At 45.7% G+C, this 14,400-nt stretch overlaps 21 non-coding genes across 21 annotated transcripts; all 21 read left to right on the forward strand.

Annotated features, from left to right (window-relative positions):
• Window positions 1-350: 350 nt before the first annotated feature.
• Window positions 351-423, forward strand: trnav-aac (transfer RNA valine (anticodon AAC)). Its single transcript has one exon. It is a non-coding gene; the product is annotated as a tRNA-Val (tRNA).
• Window positions 424-1,253: 830 nt separating this feature from the next.
• Window positions 1,254-1,326, forward strand: trnav-aac (transfer RNA valine (anticodon AAC)). Its single transcript has one exon. It is a non-coding gene; the product is annotated as a tRNA-Val (tRNA).
• A 460-nt stretch (window positions 1,327-1,786) lies between these two features.
• trnav-uac (transfer RNA valine (anticodon UAC)) lies at window positions 1,787-1,859 on the forward strand. Its single transcript has one exon. It is a non-coding gene; the product is annotated as a tRNA-Val (tRNA).
• Window positions 1,860-2,323: 464 nt separating this feature from the next.
• trnav-cac (transfer RNA valine (anticodon CAC)) lies at window positions 2,324-2,396 on the forward strand. The gene has a single exon. It is a non-coding gene; the product is annotated as a tRNA-Val (tRNA).
• A 786-nt stretch (window positions 2,397-3,182) lies between these two features.
• On the forward strand, window positions 3,183-3,255 carry trnav-uac (transfer RNA valine (anticodon UAC)). The gene has a single exon. It is a non-coding gene; the product is annotated as a tRNA-Val (tRNA).
• A 464-nt stretch (window positions 3,256-3,719) lies between these two features.
• Window positions 3,720-3,792, forward strand: trnav-cac (transfer RNA valine (anticodon CAC)). Its single transcript has one exon. It is a non-coding gene; the product is annotated as a tRNA-Val (tRNA).
• A 237-nt stretch (window positions 3,793-4,029) lies between these two features.
• Window positions 4,030-4,102, forward strand: trnav-aac (transfer RNA valine (anticodon AAC)). Its single transcript has one exon. It is a non-coding gene; the product is annotated as a tRNA-Val (tRNA).
• Window positions 4,103-4,870: 768 nt separating this feature from the next.
• Window positions 4,871-4,943, forward strand: trnav-aac (transfer RNA valine (anticodon AAC)). Its single transcript has one exon. It is a non-coding gene; the product is annotated as a tRNA-Val (tRNA).
• An 830-nt stretch (window positions 4,944-5,773) lies between these two features.
• trnav-aac (transfer RNA valine (anticodon AAC)) lies at window positions 5,774-5,846 on the forward strand. The gene has a single exon. It is a non-coding gene; the product is annotated as a tRNA-Val (tRNA).
• A 460-nt stretch (window positions 5,847-6,306) lies between these two features.
• Window positions 6,307-6,379, forward strand: trnav-uac (transfer RNA valine (anticodon UAC)). Its single transcript has one exon. It is a non-coding gene; the product is annotated as a tRNA-Val (tRNA).
• A 464-nt stretch (window positions 6,380-6,843) lies between these two features.
• On the forward strand, window positions 6,844-6,916 carry trnav-cac (transfer RNA valine (anticodon CAC)). The gene has a single exon. It is a non-coding gene; the product is annotated as a tRNA-Val (tRNA).
• A 786-nt stretch (window positions 6,917-7,702) lies between these two features.
• trnav-uac (transfer RNA valine (anticodon UAC)) lies at window positions 7,703-7,775 on the forward strand. Its single transcript has one exon. It is a non-coding gene; the product is annotated as a tRNA-Val (tRNA).
• Window positions 7,776-8,239: 464 nt separating this feature from the next.
• Window positions 8,240-8,312, forward strand: trnav-cac (transfer RNA valine (anticodon CAC)). The gene has a single exon. It is a non-coding gene; the product is annotated as a tRNA-Val (tRNA).
• Window positions 8,313-8,549: 237 nt separating this feature from the next.
• On the forward strand, window positions 8,550-8,622 carry trnav-aac (transfer RNA valine (anticodon AAC)). The gene has a single exon. It is a non-coding gene; the product is annotated as a tRNA-Val (tRNA).
• A 1,671-nt stretch (window positions 8,623-10,293) lies between these two features.
• On the forward strand, window positions 10,294-10,366 carry trnav-aac (transfer RNA valine (anticodon AAC)). Its single transcript has one exon. It is a non-coding gene; the product is annotated as a tRNA-Val (tRNA).
• Window positions 10,367-10,826: 460 nt separating this feature from the next.
• trnav-uac (transfer RNA valine (anticodon UAC)) lies at window positions 10,827-10,899 on the forward strand. The gene has a single exon. It is a non-coding gene; the product is annotated as a tRNA-Val (tRNA).
• A 464-nt stretch (window positions 10,900-11,363) lies between these two features.
• trnav-cac (transfer RNA valine (anticodon CAC)) lies at window positions 11,364-11,436 on the forward strand. The gene has a single exon. It is a non-coding gene; the product is annotated as a tRNA-Val (tRNA).
• Window positions 11,437-12,222: 786 nt separating this feature from the next.
• Window positions 12,223-12,295, forward strand: trnav-uac (transfer RNA valine (anticodon UAC)). Its single transcript has one exon. It is a non-coding gene; the product is annotated as a tRNA-Val (tRNA).
• Window positions 12,296-12,759: 464 nt separating this feature from the next.
• On the forward strand, window positions 12,760-12,832 carry trnav-cac (transfer RNA valine (anticodon CAC)). Its single transcript has one exon. It is a non-coding gene; the product is annotated as a tRNA-Val (tRNA).
• Window positions 12,833-13,618: 786 nt separating this feature from the next.
• On the forward strand, window positions 13,619-13,691 carry trnav-uac (transfer RNA valine (anticodon UAC)). Its single transcript has one exon. It is a non-coding gene; the product is annotated as a tRNA-Val (tRNA).
• Window positions 13,692-14,155: 464 nt separating this feature from the next.
• Window positions 14,156-14,228, forward strand: trnav-cac (transfer RNA valine (anticodon CAC)). Its single transcript has one exon. It is a non-coding gene; the product is annotated as a tRNA-Val (tRNA).
• The last annotated feature ends 172 nt before the right edge of the window (window positions 14,229-14,400 follow it).

Raw genomic sequence — 14,400 nt, forward strand, 5'->3', positions numbered from 1 at the left:
TGACAGGATTCTGATGGGTTGCCAGATTGTAAGTGTATGTGTTTCTGTAGTGTAGTGGTTATCACGTTCTCCTCACAAGTGATAGGTCCCCGGTTTGAAACTGGGCGGAAACAGCATTATTGTTTTGAGGTATACAAAGTTAATGTTTAAATTCTCCTGCTTTACTATCAAGTAGCTATTCGTGAAGAGTCTATCTTGAACAGAACCATCAGCAGCGTCTACTTGGCACCACGCCACCTCTTCAACCGATAGCCTCGTCATATTATTAAGTGTTTAAACCTGGGCTGAAAACCTGTTCATGTGGGAGCTTCTGCTGACAAAATTTTCTAGGGTTATGCTCAAGCTAACAGGTTTCCGTTGTGTTGTGTTTATCACGTTCGCCTAACACGCGAAAGGTCCCCGGTTCGAAACCGGGCAGAAACAGTTTCATCGTTTTGAGATATACAGAGTTAATGTTTAAATTCTCCTGCTTTACTATCAAGCAGCTTTTCGGGAAAAGTCTATCTGGAACAGAAACTTCAGCAGCGTCTACTTGGCACCACGCCACCTCTTCAACCGATAGCCTCGCCTTATTATTAAGTGTTTAAACCTGCGCTGAAAACCTGTTCATGCGGGAGCTCGCAGTTGAGAGCATAGACTGTATGAAAGTTGAACTCTAGTTGTGAGAAGTGTCTGGGTGTCAACCTGTTTTCCTGATTTGCCTGGCGTTACTGAGTCTTCTACGTGCACCTCTCCAGCATGGACCTCTGGGGTAACCGTCTCATCCTGGATCGTCTAGCATGCAATGGACGGTTCGTAGGCCATTGGCATGTCGTGGCAGGCTTTGGTCGCTGTCGTTACGACTTTACAATTGAGGCCTAGCGTGTTAGCATTGTTCCCCGCTGTAGCAGATGGGCGAATGGATGTTAAGGATAATATGTTTCAAATATGTATGATATAACCACTTACATTCACACCTGACCACTCTGACCCTGGTTCCATTAAATGGTGTGAACTCGACTGGACGGTTGATGATAGGATTCTGATGGGTTGCCAGATTCAAAGTGTATGTGTTTCCGTAGTGTAGTGGTTATCACGTTCGCCTCACTTCAGCAGCGTCTACGTAGAAACTTCAGCAGCGTCTACTTGGCACCACGCCACCTCTTCAACCGATAGCCTCGCCTTATTATTAAGTGTTTAAACCTGCGCTGAAAACCTGTTCATGCGGGAGCTTCTGCTGACAAAATTTTCTAGGGTTTTCCTCAATCTAACTGGTATCCGTAGTGTAGTGGTTATCACGTTCGCCTAACACGCGAAAGGTCCCCGGTTCGAGACCGGGCGGAAACATGGTGAAGGTATTGGTATTTAGCGCTCGCAGTTGAGAGCATAGACTGTATGAAAGTTGAACTCTAGTTGTGAGAAGTGTCAGGGTGTCAACCTGCTTTCCTGATTTGCCTAGCGTTAATGAGTCTTCTAGGGTTATGCTCAAGCTTAAAGGTTTCCGTTGTGTAGTCATTATCACGTTCGCCTAACACGCGATAGGTCCCCGGTTCGAAACCGGGCAGAAACAGTTTCATCGTTTTGAGATATACAAAGTTAATGTTTAAATTCTCCTGCTTTACAATCAAGCAGCTATTCGGGAAAAGGCTATCTGGAACAGAAACTTCAGCAGCGTCTACTTGGCACCACGCCACCTCTTCAACCGATAGCCTCGTCATATTATTAAGTGTTTAAACCTGCGCTGAAAACCTGTTCATGCGGGAGCTTCTGCTGACAACATTTTCTAGTTTTTTTTTCATTCTCACAGGTTTCCGTAGTGTAGTGGTTATCACGTTCGCCTTACACGCCAAAGGTCACCGGTTTGAGACCGGGCGGAAACATGGTGAAAGTATTTGTTTTTAGTGCTCGCAGTTGAGAGCATAGACTGTATGAAAGTTAAACTCGAACTCTAGTTGTGAAAAGTGTCTGGGTGTCAACCTCCTTTCCTGATTTGCCTAGTGTTACTGAGTCTTCTACGTGCACCTCTCCAGCATGGACTTCTGGGGTAACCGTCTCATCCTGGATCGTCTAGCATGCAATGGACGGTTCGTAGGCCATTGGCATGTCGTGGCGGGTTTTGGCCGCTGTCGTTACGACTTTACAATTGGGGCCTAGCGTGTTAGCATTGTTCCCCGCTGTAGCAGATGGGCGAATGGATGTTTAGGATAATATGTTTCAAATATGTATGATATAACCACTTACATTCACACCTGACCACTCTGACCCTGGTTCCATTAAATGGTGTGAACTCGACTGGACGGTTGATGACAGGATTCTAATGGGTTGCCAGATTTTAAGTGTATGTGTTTCCGTAGTGTAGTGGTTATCACGTGCGCCTCACACGCGAAAGGTCCCCGGTTCGAAACCGGGCGGAAACAGCATTACTGTTTTGAGGTATACAAAGTTAATGTTTAAATTCTCCTGCTTTACTATCAAGTAGCTATTCGTGAAGAGTCTATCTTGAACAGAACCATCAGCAGCGTCTACTTGGCACCACGCCACCTCTTGAACCGATAGCCTCGTCATATTATTAAGTATTTAAACCAACGCGGAAAACCTGTTCATGCGGGTGCTTCTGATGACAATATTTTCTAGGGTTTTGCTCAATCTAATTGGTTTCCGTAGCGTCGTGGTTATCATGTTCGCCCAATACGCGAAAGGTCTCCGGTGCGAGACCGGGTGGAAACATGGTGAAAGTATTTGTATTTAGCGCTCGCAGTTGAGAGCATAGACTGTATGAATGTTAAACTCGAACTCTAGTTGTGAGAAGTCCTTAGAAGTGTCTGGGTGTCAACCTCCTTTCCTGATTTGCCTAGCGTTACTGAGTCTTCTAGGGTTGTGCTCAAGCTGAAAGGTTTCCGTTGTGTAGTGATTATCACGTTCGGCTAACACGCGATAGGTCCCCGGTTCGAAACCGGGCAGAAACAGTTTCATCGTTTTGAGATACACAAAGTTAATGTTTGATTTCTCCTGCTTTACTATCAAGCAGCTATTCGTGAAGAGTCTATCTTGAACAGAACCATCAGCAGCGTCTACTTGGCACCACGCCACCTCTTGAACCGATAGCCTCGTCATATTATTAAGTGTTTAAACCTGCGCTGAAAACCTGTTCATGCGGGAGCTTCTGCTGACAACATTTTCTAGTTTTTTTTTCATTCTCACAGGTTTCCGTAGTGTAGTGGTTATCACGTTCGCCTTACACGCCAAAGGTCACCGGTTTGAGACCGGGCGGAAACATGGTGAAAGTATTTATTTTTAGTGCTTGCAGTTGAGAGCATAGACTGTATGAAAGTTAAACTCGAACTCGAGTTGTGAAAAGTGTCTGGGTGTCAACCTCCTTTCCTGATTTGCCTAGTGTTACTGAGTCTTCTACGTGCACCTCTCCAGCATGGACTTCTGGGGTAACCGTCTCATCCTGGATCGTCTAGCATGCAATGGACGGTTCGTAGGCCATTGGCATGTCGTGGCGGGTTTTGGCCGCTGTCGTTACGACTTTACAATTGGGGCCTAGCGTGTTAGCATTGTTCCCCGCTGTAGCAGATGGGCGAATGGATGTTTAGGATAATATGTTTCAAATATGTATGATATAACCACTTACATTCACACCTGACCACTCTGACCCTGGTTCCATTAAATGGTGTGAACTCGACTGGACGGTTGATGACAGGATTCTAATGGGTTGCCAGATTTTAAGTGTATGTGTTTCCGTAGTGTAGTGGTTATCACGTGCGCCTCACACGCGAAAGGTCCCCGGTTCGAAACCGGGCGGAAACAGCAATACTTTATTGAGATCAACAAAGTTAATGTTTAAATTCTCCTGCTTTACTATCAAGCAGCTATTCGTGATGAGTCTATCTGGAACAGAGCCTTCAGCAGCGTCTACTTGGCACCACGCCACCTCTTCAACCGATAGCCTCGTCATATTATTAAGTGTTTAAACATGCGCTGAAAACCTGTTCATGCGGGAGCTTCTGCTGACAAAATTTTCTAGGGTTTTGCTCAAACTAACTGGTTTCCGTAGTGCAGTGGTTATCACGTTCGCCTAACACGTGAAAGGTCCCCGGTTCGAGACCGGGCGGAAACATGGTGAAAGTATTTGTATTTAGTGCTCGCAGTTGAGAGCATAGACTGTATGAAAGTTGAACTCTAGTTGTGAGAAGTGTCTGGGTGTCAACCTCCTTTCCTGATTTGCCAAGCGTTACTGAGTCTTCTACGTGCACCTCTCCAGCATGGACTTCTGGGGTAACCGTCTCATCCTGGATCGTCTAGCATGAAATGGACGGTTCGTAGGCCATTGGCATGTCGTGGCGGGCTGTGGCCGCTGTCGTTACGACTTTACAATTGAGGCCTAGCGTGTTAGTATTGTTCCCCGCTGTAGCAGATGGGCGAATGGATGTTTAGGATAATATGTTTCAAATATGTATGATATAACCACTTACATTCACACCTGACCACTCTGACCCTGGTTCCATTAAATGGTGTGAACTCGACTGGACGGTTGATGACAGGATTCTGATGGGTTGCCAGATTGTAAGTGTATGTGTTTCTGTAGTGTAGTGGTTATCACGTTCTCCTCACAAGTGAAAGGTCCCCGGTTTGAAACTGGGCGGAAACAGCATTATTGTTTTGAGGTATACAAAGTTAATGTTTAAATTCTCCTGCTTTACTATCAAGTAGCTATTCGTGAAGAGTCTATCTTGAACAGAACCATCAGCAGCGTCTACTTGGCACCACGCCACCTCTTCAACCGATAGCCTCGTCATATTATTAAGTGTTTAAACCTGCGCTGAAAACCTGTTCATGTGGGAGCTTCTGCTGACAAAATTTTCTAGGGTTATGCTAAAGCTAACAGGTTTCCGTTGTGTTGTGTTTATCACGTTCGCCTAACACGCGAAAGGTCCCCGGTTCGAAACCGGGCAGAAACAGTTTCATCGTTTTGAGATATACAGAGTTAATGTTTAAATTCTCCTGCTTTACTATCAAGCAGCTTTTCGGGAAAAGTCTATCTGGAACAGAAACTTCAGCAGCGTCTACTTGGCACCACGCCACCTCTTCAACCGATAGCCTCGCCTTATTATTAAGTGTTTAAACCTGCGCTGAAAACCTGTTCATGCGGGAGCTCGCAGTTGAGAGCATAGACTGTATGAAAGTTGAACTCTAGTTGTGAGAAGTGTCTGGGTGTCAACCTGTTTTCCTGATTTGCCTGGCGTTACTGAGTCTTCTACGTGCACCTCTCCAGCATGGACCTCTGGGGTAACCGTCTCATCCTGGATCGTCTAGCATGCAATGGACGGTTCGTAGGCCATTGGCATGTCGTGGCAGGCTTTGGTCGCTGTCGTTACGACTTTACAATTGAGGCCTAGCGTGTTAGCATTGTTCCCCGCTGTAGCAGATGGGCGAATGGATGTTAAGGATAATATGTTTCAAATATGTATGATATAACCACTTACATTCACACCTGACCACTCTGACCCTGGTTCCATTAAATGGTGTGAACTCGACTGGACGGTTGATGACAGGATTCTGATGGGTTGCCAGATTCAAAGTGTATGTGTTTCCGTAGTGTAGTGGTTATCACGTTCGCCTCACTTCAGCAGCGTCTACGTAGAAACTTCAGCAGCGTCTACTTGGCACCACGCCACCTCTTCAACCGATAGCCTCGCCTTATTATTAAGTGTTTAAACCTGCGCTGAAAACCTGTTCATGCGGGAGCTTCTGCTGACAAAATTTTCTAGGGTTTTCCTCAATCTAACTGGTATCCGTAGTGTAGTGGTTATCACGTTCGCCTAACACGCGAAAGGTCCCCGGTTCGAGACCGGGCGGAAACATGGTGAAGGTATTGGTATTTAGCGCTCGCAGTTGAGAGCATAGACTGTATGAAAGTTGAACTCTAGTTGTGAGAAGTGTCAGGGTGTCAACCTGCTTTCCTGATTTGCCTAGCGTTAATGAGTCTTCTAGGGTTATGCTCAAGCTTAAAGGTTTCCGTTGTGTAGTGATTATCACGTTCGCCTAACACGCGATAGGTCCCCGGTTCGAAACCGGGCAGAAACAGTTTCATCGTTTTGAGATATACAAAGTTAATGTTTAAATTCTCCTGCTTTACAATCAAGCAGCTATTCGGGAAAAGGCTATCTGGAACAGAAACTTCAGCAGCGTCTACTTGGCACCACGCCACCTCTTCAACCGATAGCCTCGTCATATTATTAAGTGTTTAAACCTGCGCTGAAAACCTGTTCATGCGGGAGCTTCTGCTGACAACATTTTCTAGTTTTTTTTTCATTCTCACAGGTTTCCGTAGTGTAGTGGTTATCACGTTCGCCTTACACGCCAAAGGTCACCGGTTTGAGACCGGGCGGAAACATGGTGAAAGTATTTGTTTTTAGTGCTCGCAGTTGAGAGCATAGACTGTATGAAAGTTAAACTCGAACTCTAGTTGTGAAAAGTGTCTGGGTGTCAACCTCCTTTCCTGATTTGCCTAGTGTTACTGAGTCTTCTACGTGCACCTCTCCAGCATGGACTTCTGGGGTAACCGTCTCATCCTGGATCGTCTAGCATGCAATGGACGGTTCGTAGGCCATTGGCATGTCGTGGCGGGTTTTGGCCGCTGTCGTTACGACTTTACAATTGGGGCCTAGCGTGTTAGCATTGTTCCCCGCTGTAGCAGATGGGCGAATGGATGTTTAGGATAATATGTTTCAAATATGTATGATATAACCACTTACATTCACACCTGACCACTCTGACCCTGGTTCCATTAAATGGTGTGAACTCGACTGGACGGTTGATGACAGGATTCTAATGGGTTGCCAGATTTTAAGTGTATGTGTTTCCGTAGTGTAGTGGTTATCACGTGCGCCTCACACGCGAAAGGTCCCCGGTTCGAAACCGGGCGGAAACAGCATTACTGTTTTGAGGTATACAAAGTTAATGTTTAAATTCTCCTGCTTTACTATCATGTAGCTATTCGTGAAGAGTCTATCTTGAACAGAACCATCAGCAGCGTCTACTTGGCACCACGCCACCTCTTGAACCGATAGCCTCGTCATATTATTAAGTATTTAAACCAACGCGGAAAACCTGTTCATGCGGGTGCTTCTGATGACAATATTTTCTAGGGTTTTGCTCAATCTAATTGGTTTCCGTAGCGTCGTGGTTATCATGTTCGCCCAATACGCGAAAGGTCTCCGGTGCGAGACCGGGTGGAAACATGGTGAAAGTATTTGTATTTAGCGCTCGCAGTTGAGAGCATAGACTGTATGAATGTTAAACTCGAACTCTAGTTGTGAGAAGTCCTTAGAAGTGTCTGGGTGTCAACCTCCTTTCCTGATTTGCCTAGCGTTACTGAGTCTTCTAGGGTTATGCTCAAGCTGAAAGGTTTCCGTTGTGTAGTGATTATCACGTTCGGCTAACACGCGATAGGTCCCCGGTTCGAAACCGGGCAGAAACAGTTTCATCGTTTTGAGATACACAAAGTTAATGTTTGATTTCTCCTGCTTTACTATCAAGCAGCTATTCGTGAAGAGTCTATCTTGAACAGAACCATCAGCAGCGTCTACTTGGCACCACGCCACCTCTTGAACCGATAGCCTCGTCATATTATTAAGTGTTTAAACCTGCGCTGAAAACCTGTTCATGCGGGAGCTTCTGCTGACAACATTTTCTAGTTTTTTTTTCATTCTCACAGGTTTCCGTAGTGTAGTGGTTATCACGTTCGCCTTACACGCCAAAGGTCACCGGTTTGAGACCGGGCGGAAACATGGTGAAAGTATTTGTTTTTAGTGCTCGCAGTTGAGAGCATAGACTGTATGAAAGTTAAACTCAAACTCTAGTTGTGAAAAGTGTCTGGGTGTCAACCTCCTTTCCTGATTTGCCTAGTGTTACTGAGTCTTCTACGTGCACCTCTCCAGCATGGACTTCTGGGGTAACCGTCTCATCCTGGATCGTCTAGCATGCAATGGACGGTTCGTAGGCCATTGGCATGTCGTGGCGGGTTTTGGCCGCTGTCGTTACGACTTTACAATTGGGGCCTAGCGTGTTAGCATTGTTCCCCGCTGTAGCAGATGGGCGTATGGATGTTTAGGATAATATGTTTCAAATATGTATGATATAACCACTTACATTCACACCTGACCACTCTGACCCTGGTTCCATTAAATGGTGTGAACTCGACTGGACGGTTGATGACAGGATTCTAATGGGTTGCCAGATTTTAAGTGTATGTGTTTCCGTAGTGTAGTGGTTATCACGTGCGCCTCACACGCGAAAGGTCCCCGGTTCGAAACCGGGCGGAAACAGCAATACTTTATTGAGATCAACAAAGTTAATGTTTAAATTCTCCTGCTTTACTATCAAGCAGCTATTCGTGATGAGTCTATCTGGAACAGAGCCTTCAGCAGCGTCTACTTGGCACCACGCCACCTCTTCAACCGATAGCCTCGTCATATTATTAAGTGTTTAAACATGCGCTGAAAACCTGTTCATGCGGGAGCTTCTGCTGACAAAATTTTCTAGGGTTTTGCTCAAACTAACTGGTTTCCGTAGTGCAGTGGTTATCACGTTCGCCTAACACGTGAAAGGTCCCCGGTTCGAGACCGGGCGGAAACATGGTGAAAGTATTTGTATTTAGTGCTCGCAGTTGAGAGCATAGACTGTATGAAAGTTGAACTCTAGTTGTGAGAAGTGTCTGGGTGTCAACCTCCTTTCCTGATTTGCCAAGCGTTACTGAGTCTTCTACGTGCACCTCTCCAGCATGGACTTCTGGGGTAACCGTCTCATCCTGGATCGTCTAGCATGAAATGGACGGTTCGTAGGCCATTGGCATGTCGTGGCGGGCTGTGGCCGCTGTCGTTACGACTTTACAATTGAGGCCTAGCGTGTTAGTATTGTTCCCCGCTGTAGCAGATGGGCGAATGGATGTTTAGGATAATATGTTTCAAATATGTATGATATAACCACTTACATTCACACCTGACCACTCTGACCCTGGTTCCATTAAATGGTGTGAACTCGACTGGACGGTTGATGACAGGATTCTGATGGGTTGCCAGATTGTAAGTGTATGTGTTTCTGTAGTGTAGTGGTTATCACGTTCTCCTCACAAGTGAAAGGTCCCCGGTTTGAAACTGGGGGGAAACAGCATTATTGTTTTGAGGTATACAAAGTTAATGTTTAAATTCTCCTGCTTTACTATCAAGTAGCTATTCGTGAAGAGTCTATCTTGAACAGAACCATCAGCAGCGTCTACTTGGCACCACGCCACCTCTTCAACCGATAGCCTCGTCATATTATTAAGTGTTTAAACCTGCGCTGAAAACCTGTTCATGTGGGAGCTTCTGCTGACAAAATTTTCTAGGGTTATGCTAAAGCTAACAGGTTTCCGTTGTGTTGTGTTTATCACGTTCGCCCAACACGCGAAAGGTCCCCGGTTCGAAACCGGGCAGAAACAGTTTCATCGTTTTGAGATATACAGAGTTAATGTTTAAATTCTCCTGCTTTACTATCAAGCAGCTTTTCGGGAAAAGTCTATCTGGAACAGAAACTTCAGCAGCGTCTACTTGGCACCACGCCACCTCTTCAACCGATAGCCTCGCCTTATTATTAAGTGTTTAAACCTGCGCTGAAAACCTGTTCATGCGGGAGCTCGCAGTTGAGAGCATAGACTGTATGAAAGTTGAACTCTAGTTGTGAGAAGTGTCTGGGTGTCAACCTGTTTTCCTGATTTGCCTGGCGTTACTGAGTCTTCTACGTGCACCTCTCCAGCATGGACCTCTGGGGTAACCGTCTCATCCTGGATCGTCTAGCATGCAATGGACGGTTCGTAGGCCATTGGCATGTCGTGGCAGGCTTTGGTCGCTGTCGTTACGACTTTACAATTGAGGCCTAGCGTGTTAGCATTGTTCCCCGCTGTAGCAGATGGGCGAATGGATGTTAAGGATAATATGTTTCAAAAATGTATGATATAACCACTTACATTCACACCTGACCACTCTGACCCTGGTTCCATTAAATGGTGTGAACTCGACTGGACGGTTGATGACAGGATTCTGATGGGTTGCCAGATTCAAAGTGTATGTGTTTCCGTAGTGTAGTGGTTATCACGTTCGCCTCACTTCAGCAGCGTCTACGTAGAAACTTCAGCAGCGTCTACTTGGCACCACGCCACCTCTTCAACCGATAGCCTCGCCTTATTATTAAGTGTTTAAACCTGCGCTGAAAACCTGTTCATGCGGGAGCTTCTGCTGACAAAATTTTCTAGGGTTTTCCTCAATCTAACTGGTATCCGTAGTGTAGTGGTTATCACGTTCGCCTAACACGCGAAAGGTCCCCGGTTCGAGACCGGGCGGAAACATGGTGAAGGTATTGGTATTTAGCGCTCGCAGTTGAGAGCATAGACTGTATGAAAGTTGAACTCTAGTTGTGAGAAGTGTCAGGGTGTCAACCTGCTTTCCTGCTTTGCCTAGCGTTAATGAGTCTTCTAGGGTTATGCTCAAGCTTAAAGGTTTCCGTTGTGTAGTGATTATCACGTTCGCCTAACACGCGATAGGTCCCCGGTTCGAAACCGGGCAGAAACAGTTTCATCGTTTTGAGATATACAAAGTTAATGTTTAAATTCTCCTGCTTTACAATCAAGCAGCTATTCGGGAAAAGGCTATCTGGAACAGAAACTTCAGCAGCGTCTACTTGGCACCACGCCACCTCTTCAACCGATAGCCTCGTCATATTATTAAGTGTTTAAACCTGCGCTGAAAACCTGTTCATGCGGGAGCTTCTGCTGACAACATTTTCTAGTTTTTTTTTCATTCTCACAGGTTTCCGTAGTGTAGTGGTTATCACGTTCGCCTTACACGCCAAAGGTCACCGGTTTGAGACCGGGCGGAAACATGGTGAAAGTATTTGTTTTTAGTGCTCGCAGTTGAGAGCATAGACTGTATGAAAGTTAAACTCGAACTCTAGTTGTGAAAAGTGTCTGGGTGTCAACCTCCTTTCCTGATTTGCCTAGTGTTACTGAGTCTTCTACGTGCACCTCTCCAGCATGGACTTCTGGGGTAACCGTCTCATCCTGGATCGTCTAGCATGCAATGGACGGTTCGTAGGCCATTGGCATGTCGTGGCGGGTTTTGGCCGCTGTCGTTACGACTTTACAATTGGGGCCTAGCGTGTTAGCATTGTTCCCCGCTGTAGCAGATGGGCGAATGGATGTTTAGGATAATATGTTTCAAATATGTATGATATAACCACTTACATTCACACCTGACCACTCTGACCCTGGTTCCATTAAATGGTGTGAACTCGACTGGACGGTTGATGACAGGATTCTAATGGGTTGCCAGATTTTAAGTGTATGTGTTTCCGTAGTGTAGTGGTTATCACGTGCGCCTCACACGCGAAAGGTCCCCGGTTCGAAACCGGGCGGAAACAGCATTACTGTTTTGAGGTATACAAAGTTAATGTTTAAATTCTCCTGCTTTACTATCAAGTAGCTATTCGTGAAGAGTCTATCTTGAACAGAACCATCAGCAGCGTCTACTTGGCACCACGCCACCTCTTGAACCGATAGCCTCGTCATATTATTAAGTATTTAAACCAACGCGGAAAACCTGTTCATGCGGGTGCTTCTGATGACAATATTTTCTAGGGTTTTGCTCAATCTAATTGGTTTCCGTAGCGTCGTGGTTATCATGTTCGCCCAATACGCGAAAGGTCTCCGGTGCGAGACCGGGTGGAAACATGGTGAAAGTATTTGTATTTAGCGCTCGCAGTTGAGAGCATAGACTGTATGAATGTTAAACTCGAACTCTAGTTGTGAGAAGTCCTTAGAAGTGTCTGGGTGTCAACCTCCTTTCCTGATTTGCCTAGCGTTACTGAGTCTTCTAGGGTTATGCTCAAGCTGAAAGGTTTCCGTTGTGTAGTGATTATCACGTTCGGCTAACACGCGATAGGTCCCCGGTTCGAAACCGGGCAGAAACAGTTTCATCGTTTTGAGATACACAAAGTTAATGTTTGATTTCTCCTGCTTTACTATCAAGCAGCTATTCGTGAAGAGTCTATCTTGAACAGAACCATCAGCAGCGTCTACTTGGCACCACGCCACCTCTTGAACCGATAGCCTCGTCATATTATTAAGTGTTTAAACCTGCGCTGAAAACCTGTTCATGCGGGAGCTTCTGCTGACAACATTTTCTAGTTTTTTTTTCATTCTCACAGGTTTCCGTAGTGTAGTGGTTATCACGTTCGCCTTACACGCCAAAGGTCACCGGTTTGAGACCGGGCGGAAACATGGTGAAAGTATTTGTTTTTAGTGCTCGCAGTTGAGAGCATAGACTGTATGAAAGTTAAACTCGAACTCTAGTTGTGAAAAGTGTCTGGGTGTCAACCTCCTTTCCTGATTTGCCTAGTGTTACTGAGTCTTCTACGTGCACCTCTCCAGCATGGACTTCTGGGGTAACCGTCTCATCCTGGATCGTCTAGCATGCAATGGACGGTTCGTAGGCCATTGGCATGTCGTGGCGGGTTTTGGCCGCTGTCGTTACGACTTTACAATTGGGGCCTAGCGTGTTAGCATTGTTCCCCGCTGTAGCAGATGGGCGAATGGATGTTTAGGATAATATGTTTCAAATATGTATGATATAACCACTTACATTCACACCTGACCACTCTGACCCTGGTTCCATTAAATGGTGTGAACTCGACTGGACGGTTGATGACAGGATTCTAATGGGTTGCCAGATTTTAAGTGTATGTGTTTCCGTAGTGTAGTGGTTATCACGTGCGCCTCACACGCGAAAGGTCCCCGGTTCGAAACCGGGCGGAAACAGCATTACTGTTTTGAGGTATACAAAGTTAATGTTTAAATTCTCCTGCTTTACTATCAAGTAGCTATTCGTGAAGAGTCTATCTTGAACAGAACCATCAGCAGCGTCTACTTGGCACCACGCCACCTCTTGAACCGATAGCCTCGTCATATTATTAAGTATTTAAACCAACGCGGAAAACCTGTTCATGCGGGTGCTTCTGATGACAATATTTTCTAGGGTTTTGCTCAATCTAATTGGTTTCCGTAGCGTCGTGGTTATCATGTTCGCCCAATACGCGAAAGGTCTCCGGTGCGAGACCGGGTGGAAACATGGTGAAAGTATTTGTATTTAGCGCTCGCAGTTGAGAGCATAGACTGTATGAATGTTAAACTCGAACTCTAGTTGTGAGAAGTCCTTAGAAGTGTCTGGGTGTCAACCTCCTTTCCTGATTTGCCTAGCGTTACTGAGTCTTCTAGGGTTATGCTCAAGCTGAAAGGTTTCCGTTGTGTAGTGATTATCACGTTCGGCTAACACGCGATAGGTCCCCGGTTCGAAACCGGGCAGAAACAGTTTCATCGTTTTGAGATACACAAAGTTAATGTTTGATTTCTCCTGCTTTACTATCAAGCAGCTATTCGTGAAGAGTCTATCTTGAACAGAACCATCAGCAGCGTCTACTTGGCACCACGCCACCTCTTGAACCGATAGCCTCGTCATATTATTAAGTATTTAAACCAACGCGGAAAACCTGTTCATGCGGGAGCTTCTGCTGACAACATTTTCTAGTTTTTTTTTCATTCTCACAGGTTTCCGTAGTGTAGTGGTTATCACGTTCGCCTTACACGCCAAAGGTCACCGGTTTGAGACCGGGCGGAAACATGGTGAAAGTATTTGTTTTTAGTGCTCGCAGTTGAGAGCATAGACTGTATGAAAGTTAAACTCGAACTCTAGTTGTGAAAAGTGTCTGGGTGTCAACCTCCTTTCCTGATTTGCCTAGTGTTACTGAGTCTTCTACGTGCACCTCTCCAGCATGGACTTCTGGGGTAACCGTCTCATCCTGGATCGTCTAGCATGCAATGGACGGTTCGTAGGCCATTGGCATGTCGTGGCGGGTTTTGGCCGCTGTCGTTACGACTTTACAATTGGGGCCTAGCGTGTTAGCATTGTTCCCCGCTGTAGCAGATGGGCGAATGGATGTTTAGGATAATATGTTTCAAATATGTATGATATAACCACTTACATTCACACCTGACCACTCTGACCCTGGTTCCATTAAATGGTGTGAACTCGACTGGACGGTTGATGACAGGATTCTAATGGGTTGCCAGATTTTAAGTGTATGTGTTTCCGTAGTGTAGTGGTTATCACGTGCGCCTCACACGCGAAAGGTCCCCGGTTCGGAACCGGGCGGAAACAGCATTACTGTTTTGAGGTATACAAAGTTAATGTTTAAATTCTCCTGCTTTACTATCAAGTAGCTATTCGTGAAGAGTCTATCTTGAACAGAACCATCAGCAGCGTCTACTTGGCACCACGCCACCTCTTGAACCGATAGCCTCGTCATATTATTAAGTATTTAAACCAACGC

The sequence above is a fragment of the Gadus morhua genome, chromosome 5 (genome assembly GCF_902167405.1).
Source record: "Gadus morhua chromosome 5, gadMor3.0, whole genome shotgun sequence".
Lineage (NCBI taxonomy): Eukaryota > Metazoa > Chordata > Actinopteri > Gadiformes > Gadidae > Gadus > Gadus morhua.